The sequence below is a fragment of the Stenella coeruleoalba genome, assembly GCF_951394435.1.
Source record: "Stenella coeruleoalba genome assembly, contig: scaffold_29, whole genome shotgun sequence".
Lineage (NCBI taxonomy): Eukaryota > Metazoa > Chordata > Mammalia > Artiodactyla > Delphinidae > Stenella > Stenella coeruleoalba.
This window is the reverse complement of record NW_027645960.1, coordinates 1,348,644-1,374,120: the sequence shown is the minus strand read 5'-3', so window position 1 is coordinate 1,374,120 and position 25,477 is coordinate 1,348,644. Positions and strand designations below refer to the sequence as shown.

Sequence of the window (25,477 nt, the reverse complement as noted above, 5' to 3'; positions counted from 1 at the left end):
CTCTCATTGGTTCTGCCTATTCCTGTACATCTTCCGCAGAAATTGCAAACTGGGCCAAACAGGAGGTTAAAGGCACTGACTCTCCAAGTGGGGAGAGTGTTAGTAAAGCGTCTGGAATGTTGCACCCGAGTACCAGGGGAGGACAACTGAGACATATTTGAACACGTCTCCCGTTCACATGGTTGATCATACTCTGGGTTCCACATGCATGTATTAGCTGAAGGAAGAATACCTTAAACCTGGAGAGTTGAGACCCGTGTAATGGGTACCATGCAATATGACTTCAAAGGGTCTTCATTTGCTCACCGAACCTCTCCAATCCTATCACTGCTGCGTTTATGCCCCTGTACACATGCTTGATTCTCTTTTGGAGGCATAGCAATCCATAGGTTTTAAGATACTTACTAGTCAGGTACATTCTTAGGCATTTAATATGGGGTTTTGAGTCCATTTCGTTGAGCAAGGAGTAGCTCTTGTCTATTCCATATTTGGCTTAAGGAACTTTATCTGTGCTCATTTCAATCTCTGGTTTTATGCAGCACCCCAACTCACCTTTCCCCTTAAGCAAGCATAAGTTGGTTTTCTAAATTTGAGACCCTGTTCTGTTCTGTAATTCAGTTCCTGTGTAGCCAAGTTTCCATTCCGTGTATTACTGATATCTTATGATGTTTCTTTTTCTGTGTGACTTATTTCAGTTAGAATCATCGTACCTGAATCCACTCATTATGCTGCTACGGGCCTGATGACATAGATTTCATTGCTGAGTGATACTGCATTGTACGTAAGTACCACAAGTTCTTTATCCATTTTTCAATTTCTGCGATGTTGAACTTGTACTGTAAACGAGGTTCTTGTAAACAGAGCCGATCTAAACTTTGGGGTGGCTGTGTCTTTTTGATTTTAATTTCCCTAAGCTATAGGACCATAAGTGGAAGTGCACTAGGTTCTGTTGCTTTGCTTTTTAGATGTTTCAGGAAACACCATACACTTCTCCCGAGTGGTTGTTGGCAATTTACATCCCGCCCATCAGCATAACAAGGTTCCCAGTTCTCCATGGCCTGTCCTGCCTTTCTGGATTTTACACTTTTTTCAGATGGCCCTTTTGACTGGGGGGAAGTGAGACTTCATTGTAGTGCAGATTTCCTTTGCAAGCTTGCTTGGTTGGCCAAAAAGGGCGTATGCGTTTTTTCCTGAATATATTCAGGTAAAAACGCATACGCCCTTTTTGGCCAAGTGCATCATTGTGGACGTTCTGCCTCTTTTCCTATGCTTTCAATGCAATTCCAGTCTACCTCCTGAAATCGGTTTCCTGCAATTCTGCCCCGCTTTCAAGTCCTCTTGGCAGCCTTACTTCAGTCTATTTTTGGACGATAGCTGTCATTTATAACTCTGCAGGTTTGTGATTTACAGTGCCCCTGAGCTCCTTTCTTCAACTCGCTTTCTTGTGACCTGGCCGCAACACCGCAGGATGGCTTCAGGCCCTAATCTGGTTCCGGCACGGCACGCTGAGCCTTTGGTTATTTCCTCTTCCTGGTGGGAAATGAGAGTTAAATTTGCCCGTCCAGACACCTCCAGCTAGTCTCTCATTGGTTCTCGCTATTCCTGTTCATCTTCCGCAGAAATTGCAAACTGGGCCAAACAGGAGGTTAAAGGCGCTGACTCTCCAAGTGGGGAGAGTGTTAGTAAAGCGTCTGGAATGTTGCACCCGAGTACCAGGGGAGGAAAACTGAGACATATTTGAACACGTCTCCCGTTCACATAGTTGATCATACTTGGGTTCCACATGCATCTTTTAGCTGAAGGAAGAATACCTTAAACCTGTGTATTTGAAACCCATGGAATGTGTACCATGCAATATGACTTCAAAGGGTCTTCATTTGCTCACCGAACCTCTCCAATCCTATCACTGCTGCGTTTATGCCCCTGTACACATGCTTCATTCTCTTTCGGAGACATAGCAATCCATAGGTTTTAAGATAGTTACTAGTCAGGTACATTCTTAGGCGTTTAATATGCGGTGTTGAGTCCATTTCGTTGAGCAAGGAGTAGCTCTTGTCTATTCCATATTTGGCTTAAGGAACTTTATCTGTGCTCATTTCAATCTCTGGTTTTATGCAGCACCCCAACTCACCTTTCCCCTTAAGCAAGCATAAGTTGGTTTTCTAAATTTGAGACCCTGTTCTGTTCTGTAATTCAGTTCCTGTGTAGCCAAGTTTCCATTCCGTGTATTACTGATATCTTATGATGTTTCTTTTTCTGTGTGACTTATTTCAGTTAGAATCATCATACCTGAATCCACTCATTGTGCTGCTAAGGGCCTGATGACACAGATTTCATTGCTGAGTGATATTGCTTTGTAAGTAAATACCACAACTTCTTTATCCATTTTTCACTTTCTGCGATGTTGAACTTGTACTGTAAACGAGGTTCTTGTAAACAGAGCCGTTCCAAACTTTGGGGTGGCTGTGTCTTTTTGATTTTAATTTCCCTAAGCTATAGGACCATAAATGGAAGTGCCTTAGGTTCTGTTGCTTTGTTTTTTAGATGTTTCAGGAAACACCATACACTTCTCCCGAGTGTTTGTTGGCAATTTACATCCCGCCCTTCAGCATAACAAGGCTCCCAGTTCTCCATGGCCTGTCCTGCCTTTCTGGATTTTACACTTTTTTCAGATGGCCCTTTTGACCGGGGGGAAGTGAGACTTCATTGTAGTGCAGATTTCCTTTGCAAGCTTGCTTGGTTGGCCAAAAAGAGCGTATGCGTTTTTTCCTGAATATATTCAGGAAAAAATGCATACGCCCTTTTTGGCCAAGTGCATCATTGTGGACGTTCTGCCTCTTTTCCTATGCTTTCAATGCAATTCCAGTCTACCTCCTGAAATCGGTTTCCTGCAATTCTGCCCCGCTTTCAAGTCCTCTTGGCAGCCTTACTTCAGTCTATTTTTGGACGATAGCTGTCATTTATAACTCTGCAGGTTTGTGAATTACAGTGCTCCTGAGCTCCTTTCTTTAACTCGCTTTCTTGTGACCTGGCCGCAACACCGCAGGATGTCTTCAGGCCCTAACCTGGTTCTGGCACGGCACGCTGAGCCTTTGGTTAATTCCTCTTCCTGGTGGGAAATGAGAGTTAAATTTGCCCATCCAGACACCTCCAGCTAGTCTCTCATTGGTTCTCGCTATTCCTGTTCATCTTCCACAGAAATTGCAAACTGGGCCAAACAGGAGGTTAAAGGGACTGACTCTCCAAGTGGGAAGAGTGTTAGTAAAGTGTCTGGAATGTTGCACCCGAGTACCAGGGTATGAAAACTGAGACATATTTGAACACGTCTCCCGATCACATGGTTGATCATACTCTAGGTTCCACATGCATGTTTTAGCTGAAGGAAGAATACCTTAAACCTGGGTAGTTGAAACCCGTGGAATGGGTACCATGCAATATGACTTCAAAGGGTCTTCATTTGCTCACAGAACCTCTCCAATCCTATCACTGCTGCGTTTATGCCCCTGTACACATGCTTGATTCTCTTTCGGAGACATAGCAATCCATAGGTTTTAAGATACTTACTAGTCAGGTACATTCTTAGGCGTTTAATATGGGGTGTTGAGTCCATTTCGTTGAGCAAGGAGTAGCTCTTGTCTATTCCATATTTGGCTTAAGGAACTTTATCTGTGCTCATTTCAATCTCTGGTTTTATGCAGCACCCCAACTCACCTTTCCCCTTAAGCAAGCATAAGTTGGTTTTCTAAATTTGAGACCCTGTTCTGTTCTGTAATTCAGTTCCTGTGTAGCCAAGTTTACATTCCGTGTATTACTGATATCTTATGATGTTTCTTTTTCTGTGTGACTTATTTCAGTTAGAATCATCATACCTGAATCCACTCATTGTGCTGCTAAGGGCCTGATGACACAGATTTCATTGCTGAGTGATATTGCTTTGTAAGTAAATACCACAACTTCTTTATCCATTTTTCAATTTCTGCGATGTTGAACTTGCACTGTAATCGAGGTTCTTGTAAACAGAGGCGTCCCAAACTTTGGGGTGGCTGTGTCTTTTTGATTTTAATTTCCCTAAGCTATAGGACCATAAGTGGCAGTGCCCTAGGCTCTGTTGCTTTGTTTTTTAGATGTTTCAGGAAACACCATACACTTCTCCTGAGTCTGATGGTAATTTACATCCCGCCCATCAGCATAACAAGGCTCCCAGTTCTCCATGGCCTGTCCTGCCTTTCTGGATTTTACACTTTTTTCAGATGGCCCTTTTGACCGGGGGGAAGTGAGACTTCATTGTAGTGCAGATTTCCTTTGCAAGCTTGCTTGGTTGGCCAAAAAGGGCGTATGCGTTTTTTCCTGAATATATTCAGGAAAAAACGCATACGCCCTTTTTGGCCAAGTGCATCATTGTGGACGTTCTGCCTCTTTTCCTATGCTTTCAATGCAATTCCAGTCTACCTCCTGAAATCGGTTTCCTGCAATTCTGCCCCGCTTTCAAGTCCTCTTGGCAGCCTTACTTCAGTCTATTTTTGGACGATAGCTGTCATTTATAACTCTGCAGGTTTGTGAATTACAGTGCTCCTGAGCTCCTTTCTTTAACTCGCTTTCTTGTGACCTGGCCGCAACACCGCAGGATGTCTTCAGGCCCTAACTTGGTTCTGGCACGGCACGCTGAGCCTTTGGTTAATTCCTCTTCCTGGTGGGAAATGAGAGTTAAATTTGCCCATCCAGACACCTCCAGCTAGTCTCTCATTGGTTCTCGCTATTCCTGTTCATCTTCCACAGAAATTGCAAACTGGGCCAAACAGGAGGTTAAAGGGACTGACTCTCCAAGTGGGGAGAGTGTTAGTAAAGTGTCTGGAATGTTGCACCCGAGTACCAGCATATGAAAACTGAGACATATTTGAACACGTCTCCCGATCACATGGTTGATCATACTCTAGGTTCCACATGCATGTTTTAGCTGAAGGAAGAATACCTTAAACCTGGGTAGTTGAAACCCGTGGAATGGGTACCATGCAATATGACTTCAAAGGGTCTTCATTTGCTCACGAACCTCTCCAACCCTATCACTGCTGCGTTTATGCCCCTGTACACATGCTTGATTCTCTTTCGGAGACATAGCAATCCATAGGTTTTAAGATACTTACTAGTCAGGTACATTCTTAGGCGTTTAATATGCGGTGTTGAGTCCATTTCGTTGAGCAAGGAGTAGCTCTTGTCTATTCCATATTTGGCTTAAGGAACTTTATCTGTGCTCATTTCAATCTCTGGTTTTATGCAGCACCCCAACTCACCTTTACCCTTAAGCAAGCATAAGTTGGTTCTCTAAATTTGAGACCCTGTTCTGTTCTGTAATTCAGTTCCTGTGTAGCCAAGTTTACATTCCGTGTATTACTGATATCTTATGATGTTTCTTTTTCTGTGTGACTTATTTCAGTTAGAATCATCATACCTGAATCCACTCATTGTGCTGCTAAGGGCCTGATGACACAGATTTCATTGCTGAGTGATATTGCTTTGTAAGTAAATACCACAACTTCTTTATCCATTTTTCACTTTCTGCGATGTTGAACTTGTACTGTAAACGAGGTTATGGTAAACAGAGCCGTTCCAAACTTTGGGGTGGCTGTGTCTTTTTCATTTTAATTTCCCTAAGCTATAGGACCATAAGTGGAAGTGCCCTAGGTTCTGTTGCTTTGTTTTTTAGATGTTTCAGGAAACACCATACACTTCTCCCGAGTGGTTGTTGGCAATTTACATCCCGCCCTTCAGCATAACAAGGCTCCCAGTTCTCCATGGCCTGTCCTGCCTTTCTGGATTTTACACTTTTTTCAGATGGCCCTTTTGACCGGGGGGAAGTGAGACTTCATTGTAGTGCAGATTTCCTTTGCAAGCTTGCTTGGTTGGCCAAAAAGGGCGTATGCGTTTTTTCCTGAATATATTCAGGAAAAAACACATACGCCCTTTTTGGCTAAGTGCATCATTGTGGACGTTCTGCCTCTTTTCCTATGCTTTCAATGCAATTCCAGTCTACCTCCTGAAATCGGTTTCCTGCAATTCTGCCCCGCTTTCAAGTCCTCTTGGCAGCCTTACTTCAGTCTATTTTTGGACGATAGCTGTCATTTATAACTCTGCAGGTTTGTGATTTACAGTGCCCCTGATCTCCTTTCTTCAACTCGCTTTCTTGTGACCTGGCCGCAACACCGCAGGATGGCTTCAGGCCCTAATCTGGTTCTGGCACGGCACGCTGAGCCTTTGGTTAATTCCTCTTCCTGGTGGGAAATGAGAGTTAAATTTGCCCATCCAGACACCTCCAGCTAGTCTCTCATTGGTTCTCGCTATTCCTGTTCATCTTCCGCAGAAATTGCAAACTGGGCCAAACAGGAGGTTAAAGGGACTGACTCTCCAAGTGGGGAGAGTGTTACTAAAGTGTCTGGAATGTTGCACCCGAGTACCAGCGTATGAAAACTGAGACATATTTGAACACGTCTCCCGATCACATGGTTGATCATACTCTAGGTTCCACATGCATGTTTTAGCTGAAGGAAGAATACCTTAAACCTGGGTATTTGAAACCCGTGGAATGGGTACCATGCAATATGACTTCAAAGGGTCTTCATTTGCTCACAGAACCTCTCCAATCCTATCACTGCTGCGTTTATGCCCCTGTACACATGCTTGATTCTCTTTCGGAGACATAGCAATCCATAGGTTGTAAGATACTTTCTAGTCAGGTACATTCTTAGGCGTTTAATATGCGGTGTTGAGTCCATTTCATTGAGCAAGGAGTAACTCTTGTCTATTCCATATTTGGCTTAAGGAACTTTATCTGTGCTCATTTCAATCTCTGGTTTTATGCAGCACACCAACTCACCTTTACCCTTAAGCAAGCATAAGTTGGTTTTCTAAATTTGAGACCCTGTTCTGTTCTGTAATTCAGTTCCTGTGTAGCCAAGTTTACATTCCGTGTATTACTGATATCTTATGATGTTTCTTTTTCTGTGTGACTTATTTCAGTTAGAATCATCATACCTGAATCCACTCATTGTGCTGCTAAGGGCCTGATGACACAGATTTCATTGCTGAGTGATATTGCTTTGTAAGTAAATACCACAACTTCTTTATCCATTTTTCACTTTCTGCGATGTTGAACTTGTACTGTAAACGAGGTTCTTGTAAACAGAGCCATTCCAAACTTTGGGGTGGCTGTGTCTTTTTGATTTTAATTTCCCTAAGCTATAGGACCATAAGTGGAAGTGCCCTAGGTTCTGTTGCTTTGTTTTTTAGATGTTTCAGGAAACACCATACACTTCTCCCGAGTGGTTGTTGGCAATTTACATCCCGCCCATCAGCATAACAAGGCTCCCAGTTCTCCATGGCCTGTCCTGCTTTTCTGGATTTTACACTTTTTTCAGATGGCCCTTTTGACCGGGGGGAAGTGAGACTTCATTGTAGTGCAGATTTCCTTTGCAAGCTTGCTTGGTTGGCCAAAAAGGGCGTATGCGTTTTTTCCTGAATATATTCAGGAAAAAACGCATACGCCCTTTTTGGCCAAGTGCATCATTGTGGACGTTCTGCCTCTTTTCCTATGCTTTCAATGCAATTCCAGTCTACCTCCTGAAATCGGTTTCCTGCAATTCTGCCCCGCTTTCAAGTCCTCTTGGCAGCCTTACTTCAGTCTATTTTTGGACGATAGCTGTCATTTATAACTCTGCAGGTTTGTGAATTACAGTGCCCCTGAGCTCCTTTCTTCAACTCGCTTTCTTGTGACCTGGCCGCAACACCGCAGGATGGCTTCAGGCCCTAATCTGGTTCTGGCACGGCACGCTGAGCCTTTGGTTAATTCCTCTTCCTGGTGGGAAATGAGAGTTAAATTTGCCCATCCAGACACCTCCAGCTAGTCTCTCATTGGTTCTCGCTATTCCTGTTCATCTTCCACAGAAATTGCAAACTGGGCCAAACAGGAGGTTAAAGGGACTGACTCTCCAAGTGGGGAGAGTGTTAGTAAAGCGTCTGGAATGTTGCACCCGAGTACCAGGGGAGGAAAACTGAGACATATATGAACACGTCTCCCGTTCACATGGTTGATCATACTTGGGTTCCACATGCATCTTTTAGCTGAAGGAAGAATACCTTAAACCTGGGTATTTGAAACCCGTGGAATGGGTACCATGCAATATGACTTCAAAGGGTCTTCATTTGCTCACCGAACCTCTCCAATCCTATCACTGCTGCGTTTATGCCCCTGTGCACATGCTTGATTCCCTTTCGGAGACATAGCAATCCATAGGTTTTAAGATACTTACTAGTCAGGTACATTCTTAGGCATTTAATATGGGGTGTTGATTCCATTTCGTTGAGCAAGGAGTAGCTCTTGTCTATTCCATATTTGGCTTAAGGAACTTTATCTCTGCTCATTTCAATCTCTGGTTTTATGCAGCACCCCAACTCACCTTTCCCCTTAAGCAAGCATAAGTTGGTTTTCTAAATTTGAGACCCTATTCTGTTCTGTAATTCAGTTCCTGTGTAGCCAAGTTTCCATTCCGTGTATTACTGATATCTTATGATGTTTCTTTTTCTGTGTGACTTATTTCAGTTAGAATCATCATACCTGAATCCACTCATTGTGCTGCTAAGGGCCTGATGACACAGATTTCATTGCTGAGTGATATTGCTTTGTAAGTAAATACCACAACTTCTTTATCCATTTTTCACTTTCTGCGATGTTGAACTTGTACTGTAAACGAGGTTCTTGTAAACAGAGCCGTTCCAAACTTTGGGGTGGCTGTGTCTTTTTGATTTTAATTTCCCTAAGCTATAGGACCATAAGTGGAAGTGCCCTAGGTTCTGTTGCTTTGTTTTTTAGATGTTTCAGGAAACACCATACACTTCTCCCGAGTGGTTGTTGGCAATTTACATCCCGCCCATCAGCATAACAAGGCTCCCAGTTCTCCATGGCCTGTCCTGCCTTTCTGGATTTTACACTTTTTTCAGATGGCCCTTTTGACCGGGGTGAAGTGAGACTTCATTGTAGTGCAGATTTCCTTTGCAAGCTTGCTTGGTTGGCCAAAAAGTGCGTATGCGTTTTTTCCTGAATATATTCAGGAAAAAACGCATACGCCCTTTTTGGCCAAGTGCATCATTGTGGACGTTCTGCCTCTTTTCCTATGCTTTCAATGCAATTCCAGTCTACCTCCTGAAATCGGTTTCCTGCACTTCTGCTCCGCTTTCAAGTCCTCTTGGCAGCCTTACTTCAGTCTATTTTTGGACGATAGCTGTCATTTATAACTCTGCAGGTTTGTGAATTACAGTGCCCCTGAGCTCCTTTCTTCAACTCGCTTTCTTGTGACCTGGCCGCAACACCGCAGGATGGCTTCAGGCCCTAATCTGGTTCCGGCACGGCATGCTTAGCCTTTGGTTAATTCCTCTTCCTGGTGGGAAATGAGAGTTAAATTTGCCCATCCAGACACCTCCAGCTAGCCTCTCATTGGTTCTCGCTATTCCTGTTCATCTTCCGCAGAAATTGCAAACTGTGCCAAACAGGAGGTTAAAGGCGCTGACTCTCCAAGTCGGGAGAGTGTTAGTAAAGCGTCTGGAATGTTGCACCCGAGTACCAGGGGAGGAAAACTGAGATATATTTGAACACGTCTCCCGTTCACATGGTTGATCATACTCTGGGTTCCACATGCATGTTTTAGCTGAAGGAAGAATACCTTAAACCTGGAGAGTTGAGACCCGTGGAATGGGTACCATGCAATATGTCTTCAAAGGGTCTTCATTTGCTCACCGAACCTCTCCAATCCTATCACTGCTACGTTTATGCCCCTGTACACATGCTTTATTCTCTTTTGGAGGCATAGCAATCCATAGGTTTTAAGATACTTACTAGTCAGGTACATTCTTAGGCATTTAATATAGGGTGTTGAGTCCATTTCGTTGAGCAAGGAGTAGCTCTTGTCTATTCCATATTTGGCTTAAGGAACTTTATCTGTGCTCATTTCAATCTCTGGTTTTATGCAGCACCCCAACTCACCTTTCCCCTTAAGCAAGCATAAGTTGGTTTTCTAAATTTGAGACCCTGTTCTGTTCTGTAATTCAGTTCCTGTGTAGCCAAGTTTACATTCCGTGTATTACTGATATCTTATGATGTTTCTTTTTCTGTGTGACTTATTTCAGTTAGAATCATCGTACCTGAATCCACTCATTATGCTGCTACGGGCCTGATGACATAGATTTCATTGCTGAGTGATACTGCATTGTACGTAAGTACCACAAGTTCTTTATCCATTTTTCACTTTCTGTGATGTTGAACTTGTACTGTAAACGAGGTTCTTGTAAACAGAGCCGTTCCAAACTTTGGGGTGGCTGTGTCTTTTTGATTTTAATTTCCCTAAGCTATAGGACCATAAGTGGAAGTGCCCTAGGTTCTGTTGCTTTGTTTTTTAGATGTTTCAGGAAACACCATACACTTCTCCCGAGTGGTTCTTGGCAATTTACATCCCGCCCATCAGCATAACAAGGCTCCCAGTTCTCCATGGCCTGTCCTGCCTTTCTGGATTTTACACTTTTTTCAGATGTCCCTTTTGACCGGGGGGAAGTGAGACTTCATTGTAGTGCAGATTTCCTTTGCAAGCTTGCTTGGTTGGCCAAAAAGGGCGTATGCGTTTTTTCCTGAATATATTCAGGAAAAAACGCATACGCCCTTTTTGGCCAAGTGCATCATTGTGGACGTTCTGCCTCTTTTCCTATGCTTTCAATGCAATTCCAGTCTACCTCCTGAAATCGGTTTCCTGCAATTCTGCCCCGCTTTCAAGTCCTCTTGGCAGCCTTACTTCAGTCTATTTTTGGACGAAAGCTGTCATTTATAACTCTGCAGGTTTGTGAATTACAGTGCCCCTGAACTCCTTTCTTCAACTCGCTTTCTTGTGACCTGGCCGCAACACCGCACGATGGCTTCAGGCCCTAATCTTGTTCCGGCACGGCACGCTGAGCCTTTGGTTATTTCCTCTTCCTGGTGGGAAATGAGAGTTAAATTTGCCCGTCCAGACACCTCCAGCTAGTCTCTCATTGGTTCTCGCTATTCCTGTTCATCTTCCAAGAAATTGCAAACTGGGCCAAACAGGAGGTTAAAGGCGCTGACTCTCCAAGTGGGGAGAGTGTTAGTAAAGCATCTGGAATGTTGCACCCGAGTACCAGGGGAGGAAAACTGAGACATATTTGAACACGTCTCCCGTTCACATGGTTGATCATACTTGGGTTCCACATGCATCTTTTAGCTGAAGGAAGAATACCTTAAACCTGGGTATTTGAAACCCGTGGAATGGGTACCATGCAATATGACTTCAAAGGGTCTTCATTTGCTCACCGAACCTCTCCAATCCTATCACTGCTGCGTTTATGCCCCTGTACACATGCTTGATTCTCTTTCGGAGACATAGCAATCCATAGGTTTTAAGATACTTACTAGTCAGGTACATTCTTAGGCGTTTAATATGCGGTGTTGAGTCCATTTCGTTGAGCAAGGAGTAGCTCTTGTCTATTCCATATTTGGCTTAAGGAACTTTATCTGTGCTCATTTCAATCTGTAGTTTTATGCAGCACCCCAACTCACCTTTCCCCTTAAGCAAGCATAAGTTGGTTTTCTAAATTTGAGACCCTGTTCTGTTCTGTAATTCAGTTCCTGTGTAGCCAAGTTTCCATTCCGTGTATTACTGATATCTTATGATGTTTCTTTTTCTGTGTGACTTATTTCAGTTAGAATCATCGTACCTGAATCCACTCATTATGCTGCTATGGGCCTGATGACATAGATTTCATTGCTGAGTGATACTGCATTGTACGTAAGTACCACAAGTTCTTTATCCATTTTTCACTTTCTGCGATGTTGAACTTGTACTGTAAACGAGGTTCTTGTAAACAGAGCCGTTCCAAACTTTGGGGTGGCTGTGTCTTTTTGATTTTAATTTCCCTAAGCTATAGGACCATAAGTGGCAGTGCCCTAGGCTCTGTTGCTTTGTTTTTTAGATGTTTCAGGAAACACCATACACTTCTCCTGAGTCTGATGGTAATTTACATCCCGCCCATCAGCATAACAAGGCTCCCAGTTCTCCATGGCCTGTCCTGCCTTTCTGGATTTTACACTTTTTTCAGATGGCCCTTTTGACTGGGGGGAAGTGAGACTTCATTGTAGTGCAGATTTCCTTTGCAAGCTTGCTTGGTTGGCCAAAAAGGGCGTATGCGTTTTTTCCTGAATATATTCAGGAAAAAACGCATACGCCCTTTTTGGCCAAGTGCATCATTGTGGACGTTCTGCCTCTTTTCCTATGCTTTCAATGCAATTCCAGTCTACCTCCTGAAATCGGTTTCCTGCAATTCTGCCCCGCTTTCAAGTCCTCTTGGCAGCCTTCCTTCAGTCTATTTTTGGACAATAGCTGTCATTTATAACTCTGCAGGTTTTTGAATTACAGTGCCCCTGAGCTCCTTTCTTCAACTCGCTTTCTTGTGACCTGGCCGCAACACCGCAGGATGGCTTCAGGCCCTAATCTGGTTCCGGTACGGCACGCTGAGCCTTTGGTTATTTCCTCTTCCTGGTGGGAAATGAGAGTTAAATTTGCCCGTCCAGACACCTCCAGCTAGTCTCTCATTGGTTCTCGCTATTCCTGTTCATCTTCCGCAGAAATTGCAAACTGGGCCAAACAGGAGGTTAAAGGCGCTGACTCTCCAAGTGGGGAGAGTGTTAGTAAAGCGTCTGGAATGTTGCACCCGAGTACCAGGGTAGGAAAACTGAGACATATTTGAACACGTCTCCCGTTCACATAGTTGATCATACTTGGGTTCCACATGCATCTTTTAGCTGAAGGAAGAATACCTTAAACCTGTGTATTTGAAACCCGTGGAATGGGTACCATGCAATATGACTTCAAAGGGTCTTCATTTGCTCACCGAACCTCTCCAATCCTATCACTGCTGCGTTTATGCCCCTGTACACATGCTTGATTCTCTTTCGGAGACATAGCAATCCATAGGTTTTAAGATACTTACTAGTCAGGTACATTCTTAGGCGTTTAATATGGGGTGTTGAGTCCATTTCGTTGAGCAAGGAGTAGCTCTTGTCTATTCCATATTTGGCTTAAGGAACTTTATCTGTGCTCATTTCAATCTCTGGTTTTATGCAGCACCCCAACTCACCTTTCCCCTTAAGCAAGCATAAGTTGGTTTTCTAAATTTGAGACCCTGTTCTGTTCTGTAATTCAGTTCCTGTCTAGCCAGGTTTACATTCCGAGTATTACTGATATCTTATGATGTTTCTTTTTCTGTGTGACTTATTTCAGTTAGAATCATCATACCTGAATCCACTCATTGTGCTGCTAAGGGCATGATGACACAGATTTCATTGCTGAGTGATATTGCTTTGTAAGTAAATACCACAACTTTTTTATCCATTTTTCGCTTTCTGCGATGTTGAACTTGTACTGTAAACGAGGTTCTTGTAAACAGAGCCGTTCCAAACTTTGGGGTGGCTGTGTCTTTTTGATTTTAAATTCCCTAAGCTATAGGACCATAAGTGGCAATGCCCTAGGCTCTGTTGCTTTGTTTTTTAGATGTTTCAGGAAATGCCATACACTTCTCCTGAGTGTCTGTTGGTAATTTACATCCCGCCCATCAGCATAACAAGGCTCCCAGTTCTCCATGGCCTGTCCTGCCTTTCTGGATTTTACACTTTTTTCAGATGGCCCTTTTGACCGGGGGGAAGTGAGACTTCATTGTAGTGCAGATTTCCTTTGCAAGCTTGCTTGGTTGGCCAAAAAGGGCGTATGCGTTTTTTCCTGAATATATTCAGGAAAAAACGCATACGCCCTTTTTGGCCAAGTGCATCATTGTGGACGTTCTGCCTCTTTTCCTATGCTTTCAATGCAATTCCAGTCTACCTCCTGAAATCGGTTTCCTGCAATTCTGCCCCGCTTTCAAGTCCTCTTGTCAGCCTTACTTCAGTCTATTTTTGGACGATAGCTGTCATTTATAACTCTGCAGGTTTGTGAATTACAGTGCTCCTGAGCTCCTTTCTTTAACTCGCTTTCTTGTGACCTGGCCGCAACACCGCAGGATGTCTTCAGGCCCTAATCTGGTTCTGGCACGGCACGCTGAGCCTTTGGTTAATTCCTTTTCCTGGTGGGAAATGAGAGTTAAATTTGCCCATCCAGACACCTCCAGCTAGTCTCTCATTGGTTCTCGCTATTCCTGTTCATCTTCCGCAGAAATTGCAAACTGGGCCAAACAGGAGGTTAAAGGGACTGACTCTCCGAGTGGGGAGAGTGTTAGTAAAGTGTCTGGAATGTTGCACCCAAGTACCACGGTACGCAAACTGAGACATATTTGAACACGTCTCCCGTTCACATGGTTGATCATACTCTGGGTTCCACATGCATGTTTTAGCTGAAGGAAGAATACCTTAAACCTGGGTATTTGAAACCCGTGGAATGGGTACCATGCAATATGACTTCAAAGGGTCTTCATTTGCTCACCGAACCTCTCCAATCCTATCACTGCTGCGTTTATGCCCCTGTACACATGCTTTATTCTCTTTTGGAGGCATAGCAATCCATAGGTTTTAAGATACTTACTAGTCAGGTACATTCTTAGGCATTTAATATGGGGATTTGAGTCCATTTCTTTGAGCAAGGAGTAGCTCTTGTCTATTCCATATTTGGCTTAAGGAACTTTATCTGTGCTCATTTCAATCTCTGGTTTTATGCAGCACCCCAACTCACCTTTCCCCTTAAGCAAGCATAAGTTGGTTTTCTAAATTTGAGACCCTGTTCTGTTCTGTAATTCAGTTCCTGTGTAGCCAAGTTTACATTCCGTGTATTAGTGATATCTTATGATGTTTCTTTTTCTGTGTGACTTATTTCAGTTAGAATCATCGTACCTGAATCCAGTCATTATGCTGCTACGGGCCTGATGACATAGATTTCATTGCTGAGTGATACTGCATTGTACGTAAGTACCACAAGTTCTTTATCCATTTTTCACTTTCTGCGATGTTGAACTTGTACTGTAAACGAGGTTCTTGTAAACAGAGCCGTTCCAAACTTTGGGGTGGCTGTGTCTTTTTGATTTTAATTTCCCTAAGCTATAGGACCATAAGTGGAAGTGCCCTAGGTTCTGTTGCTTTGTTTTTTAGATGTTTCAGGAAACACCATACACTTCTCCCGAGTGGTTGTTGGCAATTTACATCCCGCCCATCAGCATAACAAGGCTCCCAGTTCTCCATGGCCTGTCCTGCCTTTCTGGATTTTACACTTTTTTCAGATGGCCCTTTTGACTGGGGGGAAGTGAGACTTCATTGTAGTGCAGATTTCCTTTGCAAGCTTGCTTGGTTGGCCAAAAAGGGCGTATGCGTTTTTTCCTGAATATATTCAGGAAAAAACGCATACGCCCTTTTTGGCCAAGTGCATCATTGTGGACGTTCTGCCTCTTTTCCTATGCTTTCAATGCAATTCCAGTCTACCTCCTGAAATCGGTTTCCTGCAATTCTGCCCCGCTTTCAAGTCCTCTTGGCAGCCTTACTTCAGTCTATTTTTGGACGATAGCTGTCATTTATAACTCTGCAGGTTTGTGAATTACAGTGCCCCTGAGCTCCTTTCTTCAACTCGCTTTCTTGTGACCTGGCCGCAACACCGCAGGATGGCTTCAGGCCCTAATATGGTTCCGGCCCGGCATGCTGAGCCTTTGGTTAATTCCTCTTCCTGGTGGGAAATGAGAGTTCAATTTGCCCGTCCAGACACCTCCAGCTAGTCTCTCATTGGTTCTCGCTATTCCTGTTCATCTTCCGTGGAAATTGCAAACTGGGCCAAACAGGGGGTTAAAGGGACTGACTCTCCAAGTCGGGAGAGTGTTAGTAAAGCGTCTGGAATGTTGCACCCGAGTACCAGGGTTACGATAACTGAGACATATTTGAACACGTCTCCCGATCACATGGTTGATCATACTCTAGGTTCCACATGCATGTTTTAGCTGAAGGAAGAATACCTTAAACCTGGGTATTTGAAACCCGTGGAATGGGTACCATGCAATATGACTTCAAAGGGTCTTCATTTGCTCACCGAAACTCTCCAATCCTATCACTGCTGCGTTTATGCCCCTGTACACATGCTTGATTCTCTTTCGGAGACATAGCAATCCATAGGTTTTAAGATACTTACTAGTCAGGTACATTCTTAGGCGTTTAATATGCGGTGTTGAGTCCATTTCGTTGAGCAAGGAGTAGCTCTTGTCTATTCCATATTTGGCTTAAGGAACTTTATCTGTGCTCATTTCAATCTCTGGTTTTATGCAGCACCCCAACTCACCTTTCCCCTTAAGCAAGCATAAGTTGGTTTTCTAAATTTGAGACCCTGTTCTGTTCTGTAATTCAGTTCCTGTGTAGCCAAGTTTACATTCCGTGTATTACTGATATCTTATGATGTTTCTTTTTCTGTGTGACTTATTTCAGTTAGAATCATCATACCTGAATCCACTCATTGTGCTGCTAAGGGCCTGATGACACAGATTTCATTGCTGAGTGATATTGCTTTGTAAGTAAATACCACAACTTCTTTATCCATTTTTCACTTTCTGCGATGTTGAACTTGTACTGTAAACGAGGTTCTTGTAAACAGAGCCGTTCCAAACTTTGGGGTGGCTGTGTCTTTTTGATTTTAATTTCCCTAAGCTATAGGACCATAAGTGGCAGTGCCCTAGGCTCTGTTGCTTTGTTTTTTAGATGTTTCAGGAAACACCATACACTTCTCCTGAGTCTGATGGTAATTTACATCCCGCCCATCAGCATAACAAGGCTCCCAGTTCTCCATGGCCTGTCCTGCCTTTCTGGATTTTACACTTTTTTCAGATGGCCCTTTTGACCGGGGGGAAGTGAGACTTCATTGTAGTGCAGATTTCCTTTGCAAGCTTGCTTGGTTGGCCAAAAAGGGCGTATGCGTTTTTTCCTGAATATATTCAGGAAAAAACGCATACGCCCTTTTTGGCCAAGTGCATCATTGTGGACGTTCTGCCTCTTTTCCTATGCTTTCAATGCAATTCCAGTCTACCTCCTGAAATCGGTTTCCTGCAATTCTGCCCCGCTTTCAAGTCCTCTTGTCAGCCTTACTTCAGTCTATTTTTGGACGATAGCTGTCATTTATAACTCTGCAGGTTTGTGAATTACAGTGCTCCTGAGCTCCTTTCTTTAACTCGCTTTCTTGTGACCTGGCCGCAACACCGCAGGATGTCTTCAGGCCCTAATCTGGTTCTGGCACGGCACGCTGAGCCTTTGGTTAATTCCTTTTCCTGGTGGGAAATGAGAGTTAAATTTGCCCATCCAGACACCTCCAGCTAGTCTCTCATTGGTTCTCGCTATTCCTGTTCATCTTCCGCAGAAATTGCAAACTGGGCCAAACAGGAGGTTAAAGGGACTGACTCTCCGAGTGGGGAGAGTGTTAGTAAAGTGTCTGGAATGTTGCACCCAAGTACCACGGTACGCAAACTGAGACATATTTGAACACGTCTCCCGTTCACATGGTTGATCATACTCTGGGTTCCACATGCATGTTTTAGCTGAAGGAAGAATACCTTAAACCTGGGTATTTGAAACCCGTGGAATGGGTACCATGCAATATGACTTCAAAGGGTCTTCATTTGCTCACCGAACCTCTCCAATCCTATCACTGCTGCGTTTATGCCCCTGTACACATGCTTTATTCTCTTTTGGAGGCATAGCAATCCATAGGTTTTAAGATACTTACTAGTCAGGTACATTCTTAGGCATTTAATATGGGGATTTGAGTCCATTTCTTTGAGCAAGGAGTAGCTCTTGTCTATTCCATATTTGGCTTAAGGAACTTTATCTGTGCTCATTTCAATCTCTGGTTTTATGCAGCACCCCAACTCACCTTTCCCCTTAAGCAAGCATAAGTTGGTTTTCTAAATTTGAGACCCTGTTCTGTTCTGTAATTCAGTTCCTGTGTAGCCAAGTTTACATTCCGTGTATTAGTGATATCTTATGATGTTTCTTTTTCTGTGTGACTTATTTCAGTTAGAATCATCGTACCTGAATCCAGTCATTATGCTGCTACGGGCCTGATGACATAGATTTCATTGCTGAGTGATACTGCATTGTACGTAAGTACCACAAGTTCTTTATCCATTTTTCACTTTCTGCGATGTTGAACTTGTACTGTAAACGAGGTTCTTGTAAACAGAGCCGTTCCAAACTTTGGGGTGGCTGTGTCTTTTTGATTTTAATTTCCCTAAGCTATAGGACCATAAGTGGAAGTGCCCTAGGTTCTGTTGCTTTGTTTTTTAGATGTTTCAGGAAACACCATACACTTCTCCCGAGTGGTTGTTGGCAATTTACATCCCGCCCATCAGCATAACAAGGCTCCCAGTTCTCCATGGCCTGTCCTGCCTTTCTGGATTTTACACTTTTTTCAGATGGCCCTTTTGACTGGGGGGAAGTGAGACTTCATTGTAGTGCAGATTTCCTTTGCAAGCTTGCTTGGTTGGCCAAAAAGGGCGTATGCGTTTTTTCCTGAATATATTCAGGAAAAAACGCATACGCCCTTTTTGGCCAAGTGCATCATTGTGGACGTTCTGCCTCTTTTCCTATGCTTTCAATGCAATTCCAGTCTACCTCCTGAAATCGGTTTCCTGCAATTCTGCCCCGCTTTCAAGTCCTCTTGGCAGCCTTACTTCAGTCTATTTTTGGACGATAGCTGTCATTTATAACTCTGCAGGTTTGTGAATTACAGTGCCCCTGAGCTCCTTTCTTCAACTCGCTTTCTTGTGACCTGGCCGCAACACCGCAGGATGGCTTCAGGCCCTAATATGGTTCCGGCCCGGCATGCTGAGCCTTTGGTTAATTCCTCTTCCTGGTGGGAAATGAGAGTTAAATTTGCCCGTCCAGACACCTCCAGCTAGTCTCTCATTGGTTCTCGCTATTCCTGTTCATCTTCCGTGGAAATTGCAAACTGGGCCAAACAGGGGGTTAAAGGGACTGACTCTCCAAGTCGGGAGAGTGTTAGTAAAGCGTCTGGAATGTTGCACCCGAGTACCAGGGTTACGATAACTGAGACATATTTGAACACGTCTCCCGATCACATGGTTGATCATACTCTAGGTTCCACATGCATGTTTTAGCTGAAGGAAGAATACCTTAAACCTGGGTATTTGAAACCCGTGGAATGGGTACCATGCAATATGACTTCAAAGGGTCTTCATTTGCTCACCGAAACTCTCCAATCCTATCACTGCTGCGTTTATGCCCCTGTACACATGCTTGATTCTCTTTCGGAGACATAGCAATCCATAGGTTTTAAGATACTTACTAGTCAGGTACATTCTTAGGCGTTTAATATGCGGTGTTGAGTCCATTTCGTTGAGCAAGGAGTAGCTCTTGTCTATTCCATATTTGGCTTAAGGAACTTTATCTGTGCTCATTTCAATCTCTGGTTTTATGCAGCACCCCAACTCACCTTTCCCCTTAAGCAAGCATAAGTTGGTTTTCTAAATTTGAGACCCTGTTCTGTTCTGTAATTCAGTTCCTGTGTAGCCAAGTTTACATTCCGTGTATTACTGATATCTTATGATGTTTCTTTTTCTGTGTGACTTATTTCAGTTAGAATCATCATACCTGAATCCACTCATTGTGCTGCTAAGGGCCTGATGACACAGATTTCATTGCTGAGTGATATTGCTTTGTAAGTAAATACCACAACTTCTTTATCCATTTTTCACTTTCTGCGATGTTGAACTTGTACTGTAAACGAGGTTCTTGTAAACAGAGCCGTTCCAAACTTTGGGGTGGCTGTGTCTTTTTGATTTTAATTTCCCTAAGCTATAGGACCATAAGTGGCAGTGCCCTAGGCTCTGTTGCTTTGTTTTTTAGATGTTTCAGGAAACACCATACACTTCTCCTGAGTCTGATGGTAATTTACATCCCGCCCATCAGCATAACAAGGCTCCCAGTTCTCCATGGCCTGTCCTGCCTTTCTGGATTTTACACTTTTTTCAGATGGCCCTTTTGACTGGGGGGAAGTGAGACTTCATTGTAGTGCAGATTTCCTTTGCAAGCTTGCTTGGTTGGCCAAAAAGGGCGTATGCGTTTTTTCCTGAATATATTCAGGAAAAAACGCATACGCCCTTTTTGGCCAAGTGCATCATTGTGGACGTTCTGCCTCTTTTCCTATGCTTTCAATACAATTCCAGTCTACCTCCTGAAATCGGTTTCCTGCAATTCTGCCCCGCTTTCAAGTCCTCTTGGCAGCCTTACTTCAGTCTATTTTTGGACAATAGCTGTCATTTATAACTCTGCAGGTTTGTGAATTACAGTGCCCCTGAGCTCCTTTCTTCAACTCGCTTTCTTGTGACCTGGCCGCAACACCGCAGGATGGCTTCAGGCCCTAATCTGGTTCCGGTACGGCACGCTGAGCCTTTGGTTATTTCCTCTTCCTGGTGGGAAATGAGAGTTAAATTTGCCCGTCCAGACACCTCCAGCTAGTCTCTCATTGGTTCTCGCTATTCCTGTTCATCTTCCGCAGAAATTGCAAACTGGGCCAAACAGGAGGTTAAAGGCGCTGACTCTCCAAGTGGGGAGAGTGTTAGTAAAGCGTCTGGAATGTTGCACCCGAGTACCAGGGTAGGAAAACTGAGACATATTTGAACACGTCTCCCGTTCACATAGTTGATCATACTTGGGTTCCACATGCATCTTTTAGCTGAAGGAAGAATACCTTAAACCTGTGTATTTGAAACCCGTGGAATGGGTACCATGCAATATGACTTCAAAGGGTCTTCATTTGCTCACCGAACCTCTCCAATCCTATCACTGCTGCGTTTATGCCCCTGTACACATGCTTGATTCTCTTTCGGAGACATAGCAATCCATAGGTTTTAAGATACTTACTAGTCAGGTACATTCTTAGGCGTTTAATATGGGGTGTTGAGTCCATTTCGTTGAGCAAGGAGTAGCTCTTGTCTATTCCATATTTGGCTTAAGGAACTTTATCTGTGCTCATTTCAATCTCTGGTTTTATGCAGCACCCCAACTCACCTTTCCCCTTAAGCAAGCATAAGTTGGTTTTCTAAATTTGAGACCCTGTTCTGTTCTGTAATTCAGTTCCTGTCTAGCCAGGTTTACATTCCGAGTATTACTGATATCTTATGATGTTTCTTTTTCTGTGTGACTTATTTCAGTTAGAATCATCATACCTGAATCCACTCATTGTGCTGCTAAGGGCCTGATGACACAGATTTCATTGCTGAGTGATATTGCTTTGTAAGTAAATACCACAACTTTTTTATCCATTTTTCGCTTTCTGCGATGTTGAACTTGTACTGTAAACGAGGTTCTTGTAAACAGAGCCGTTCCAAACTTTGGGGTGGCTGTGTCTTTTTGATTTTAAATTCCCTAAGCTATAGGACCATAAGTGGCAATGCCCTAGGCTCTGTTGCTTTGTTTTTTAGATGTTTCAGGAAACGCCATACACTTCTCCTGAGTGTCTGTTGGTAATTTACATCCCGCCCATCAGCATAACAAGGCTCCCAGTTCTCCATGGCCTGTCCTGCCTTTCTGGATTTTACACTTTTTTCAGATGGCCCTTTTGACCGGGGGGAAGTGAGACTTCATTGTAGTGCAGATTTCCTTTGCAAGCTTGCTTGGTTGGCCAAAAAGGGCGTATGCGTTTTTTCCTGAATATATTCAGGAAAAAACGCATACGCCCTTTTTGGCCAAGTGCATCATTGTGGACGTTCTGCCTCTTTTCCTATGCTTTCAATGCAATTCCAGTCTACCTCCTGAAATCGGTTTCCTGCAATTCTGCCCCGCTTTCAAGTCCTCTTGGCAGCCTTACTTCAGTCTATTTTTGGACGATAGCTGTCATTTATAACTCTGCAGGTTTGTGAATTACAGTGCTCCTGAGCTCCTTTCTTTAACTCGCTTTCTTGTGACCTGGCCGCAACACCGCAGGATGTCTTCAGGCCCTAATCTGGTTCTGGCACGGCACGCTGAGCCTTTGGTTAATTCCTTTTCCTGGTGGGAAATGAGAGTTAAATTTGCCCATCCAGACACCTCCAGCTAGTCTCTCATTGGTTCTCGCTATTCCTGTTCATCTTCCGCAGAAATTGCAAACTGGGCCAAACAGGAGGTTAAAGGGAGTGACTCTCCAAGTGGGGAGAGTGTTAGTAAAGTGTCTGGAATGTTGCACCCAAGTACCACGGTACGCAAACTGAGACATATTTGAACACGTCTCCCGTTCACATGGTTGATCATACTCTGGGTTCCACATGCATGTTTTAGCTGAAGGAAGAATACCTTAAACCTGGGTATTTGAAACCCGTGGAATGGGTACCATGCAATATGACTTCAAAGGGTCTTCATTTGCTCACCGAACCTCTCCAATCCTATCACTGCTGCGTTTATGCCCCTGTACACATGCTTTATTCTCTTTTGGAGGCATAGCAATCCATAGGTTTTAAGATACTTACTAGTCAGGTACATTCTTAGGCATTTAATATGGGGATTTGAGTCCATTTCTTTGAGCAAGGAGTAGCTCTTGTCTATTCCATATTTGGCTTAAGGAAATTTATCTGTGCTCATTTCAATCTCTGGTTTTATGCAGCACCCCAACTCACCTTTCCCCTTAAGCAAGCATAAGTTGGTTTTCTAAATTTGAGACCCTGTTCTGTTCTGTAATTCAGTTCCTGTGTAGCCAAGTTTACATTCCGTGTATTAGTGATATCTTATGATGTTTCTTTTTCTGTGTGACTTATTTTAGTTAGAATCATCGTACCTGAATCCAGTCATTATGCTGCTACGGGCCTGATGACATAGATTTCATTGCTGAGTGATACTGCATTGTACGTAAGTACCACAAGTTCTTTATCCATTTTTCACTTTCTGCGATGTTGAACTTGTACTGTAAACGAGGTTCTTGTAAACAGAGCCGTTCCAAACTTTGGGGTGGCTGTGTCTTTTTGATTTTAATTTCCCTAAGCTATAGGACCATAAGTGGAAGTGCCCTAGGTTCTGTTGCTTTGTTTTTTAGATGTTTCGGGAAACACCATACACTTCTCCCGAGTGGTTGTTGGCAATTTACATCCCGCCCATCAGCATAACAAGGCTCCCAGTTCTCCATGGCCTGTCCTGCCTTTCTGGATTTTACACTTTTTTCAGATGGCCCTTTTGACTGGGGGGAAGTGAGACTTCATTGTAGTGCAGATTTCCTTTGCAAGCTTGCTTGGTTGGCCAAAAAGGGCGTATGCGTTTTTTCCTGAATATATTCAGGAAAAAACGCATACGCCCTTTTTGGCCAAGTGCATCATTGTGGACGTTCTGCCTCTTTTCCTATGCTTTCAATGCAATTCCAGTCTACCTCCTGAAATCGGTTTCCTGCAATTCTGCCCCGCTTTCAAGTCCTCTTGGCAGCCTTACTTCAGTCTATTTTTGGACGATAGCTGTCATTTATAACTCTGCAGGTTTGTGAATTACAGTGCCCCTGAGCTCCTTTCTTCAACTCGCTTTCTTGTGACCTGGCCGCAACACCGCAGGATGGCTTCAGGCCCTAATATGGTTCCGGCCCGGCATGCTGAGCCTTTGGTTAATTCCTCTTCCTGGTGGGAAATGAGAGTTCAATTTGCCCGTCCAGACACCTCCAGCTAGTCTCTCATTGGTTCTCGCTATTCCTGTTCATCTTCCGTGGAAATTGCAAACTGGGCCAAACAGGGGGTTAAAGGGACTGACTCTCCAAGTCGGGAGAGTGTTAGTAAAGCGTCTGGAATGTTGCACCCGAGTACCAGGGTTACGATAACTGAGACATATTTGAACACGTCTCCCGATCACATGGTTGATCATACTCTAGGTTCCACATGCATGTTTTAGCTGAAGGAAGAATACCTTAAACCTGGGTATTTGAAACCCGTGGAATGGGTACCATGCAATATGACTTCAAAGGGTCTTCATTTGCTCACCGAAACTCTCCAATCCTATCACTGCTGCGTTTATGCCCCTGTACACATGCTTGATTCTCTTTCGGAGACATAGCAATCCATAGGTTTTAAGATACTTACTAGTCAGGTACATTCTTAGGCGTTTAATATGCGGTGTTGAGTCCATTTCGTTGAGCAAGGAGTAGCTCTTGTCTATTCCATATTTGGCTTAAGGAACTTTATCTGTGCTCATTTCAATCTCTGGTTTTATGCAGCACCCCAACTCACCTTTCCCCTTAAGCAAGCATAAGTTGGTTTTCTAAATTTGAGACCCTGTTCTGTTCTGTAATTCAGTTCCTGTGTAGCCAAGTTTACATTCCGTGTATTACTGATATCTTATGATGTTTCTTTTTCTGTGTGACTTATTTCAGTTAGAATCATCATACCTGAATCCACTCATTGTGCTGCTAAGGGCCTGATGACACAGATTTCATTGCTGAGTGATATTGCTTTGTAAGTAAATACCACAACTTCTTTATCCATTTTTCACTTTCTGCGATGTTGAACTTGTACTGTAAACGAGGTTCTTGTAAACAGAGCCGTTCCAAACTTTGGGGTGGCTGTGTCTTTTTGATTTTAAATTCCCTAAGCTATAGGACCATAAGTGGAAGTGCCCTAGGCTCTGTTGCTTTGTATTTTAGATGTTTCAGGAAACACCATACACTTCTCCCGAGTGGTTGTTGGCAATTTACATCCCGCCCATCAGCATAACAAGGCTCCCAGTTCTCCATGGCCTGTCCTGCCTTTCTGGATTTTACACTTTTTTCAGATGGCCCTTTTGACCGGGGGGAAGTGAGACTTCATTGTAGTGCAGATTTCCTTTGCAAGCTTGCTTGGTTGGCCAAAAAGGGCGTATGCGTTTTTTCCTGAATATATTCAGGAAAAAACGCATACGCCCTTTTTGGCCAAGTGCATCATTGTGGACGTTCTGCCTCTTTTCCTATGCTTTCAATGCAATTCCAGTCTACCTCCTGAAATCGGTTTCCTGCAATTCTGCCCCGCTTTCAAGTCCTCTTGGCAGCCTTACTTCAGTCTATTTTTGGACAATAGCTGTCATTTATAACTCTGCAGGTTTGTGAATTACAGTGCCCCTGAGCTCCTTTCTTCAACTCGCTTTCTTGTGACCTGGCCGCAACACCGCAGGATGGCTTCAGGCCCTAATCTGGTTCCAGCACGGCACGCTGAGCCTTTGGTTAATTCCTCTTCCTGGTTGGAAATGAGAGTTAAATTTGCCCGTCCAGACACCTCCAGCTAGTCTCTCATTGGTTCTCGCTATTCCTGTTCATCTTCCGCAGAAATTGCAAACTGGGCCAAACAGGAGGTTAAAGGGACTGACTCTCCAAGTCGGGAGAGTGTTAGTAAAGCGTCTGGAATGTTGCACCCGAGTACCAGGGTGCGAAAACTGAGACATATTTGAACATGTCTCCCGATCACATGGTTGATCATACTCTAGGTTCCACATGCA

The 25,477-nt window shown here is 43.7% G+C and overlaps 1 long non-coding RNA gene across 10 annotated transcripts in view; it reads left to right on the top strand.

The window, feature by feature from the left end:
• The window catches only part of LOC307181435, a 2,786,049-nt gene that overhangs the window by 2,010,766 nt on the left and 749,806 nt on the right, over positions 1 to 25,477 (top strand). For 5 of the 10 annotated variants that reach the window (XR_013826768.1, XR_013826769.1, XR_013826770.1 and 2 more), the window contains one exon: positions 13,330 to 13,417. The exons of the other annotated variants lie outside the window; for them this stretch is intronic. This is a non-coding gene — a long non-coding RNA (uncharacterized lncRNA). Of the gene's footprint in view, positions 1 to 13,329; positions 13,418 to 25,477 lie in introns of those variants that run through there. 10 annotated transcript variants of the gene reach the window in all.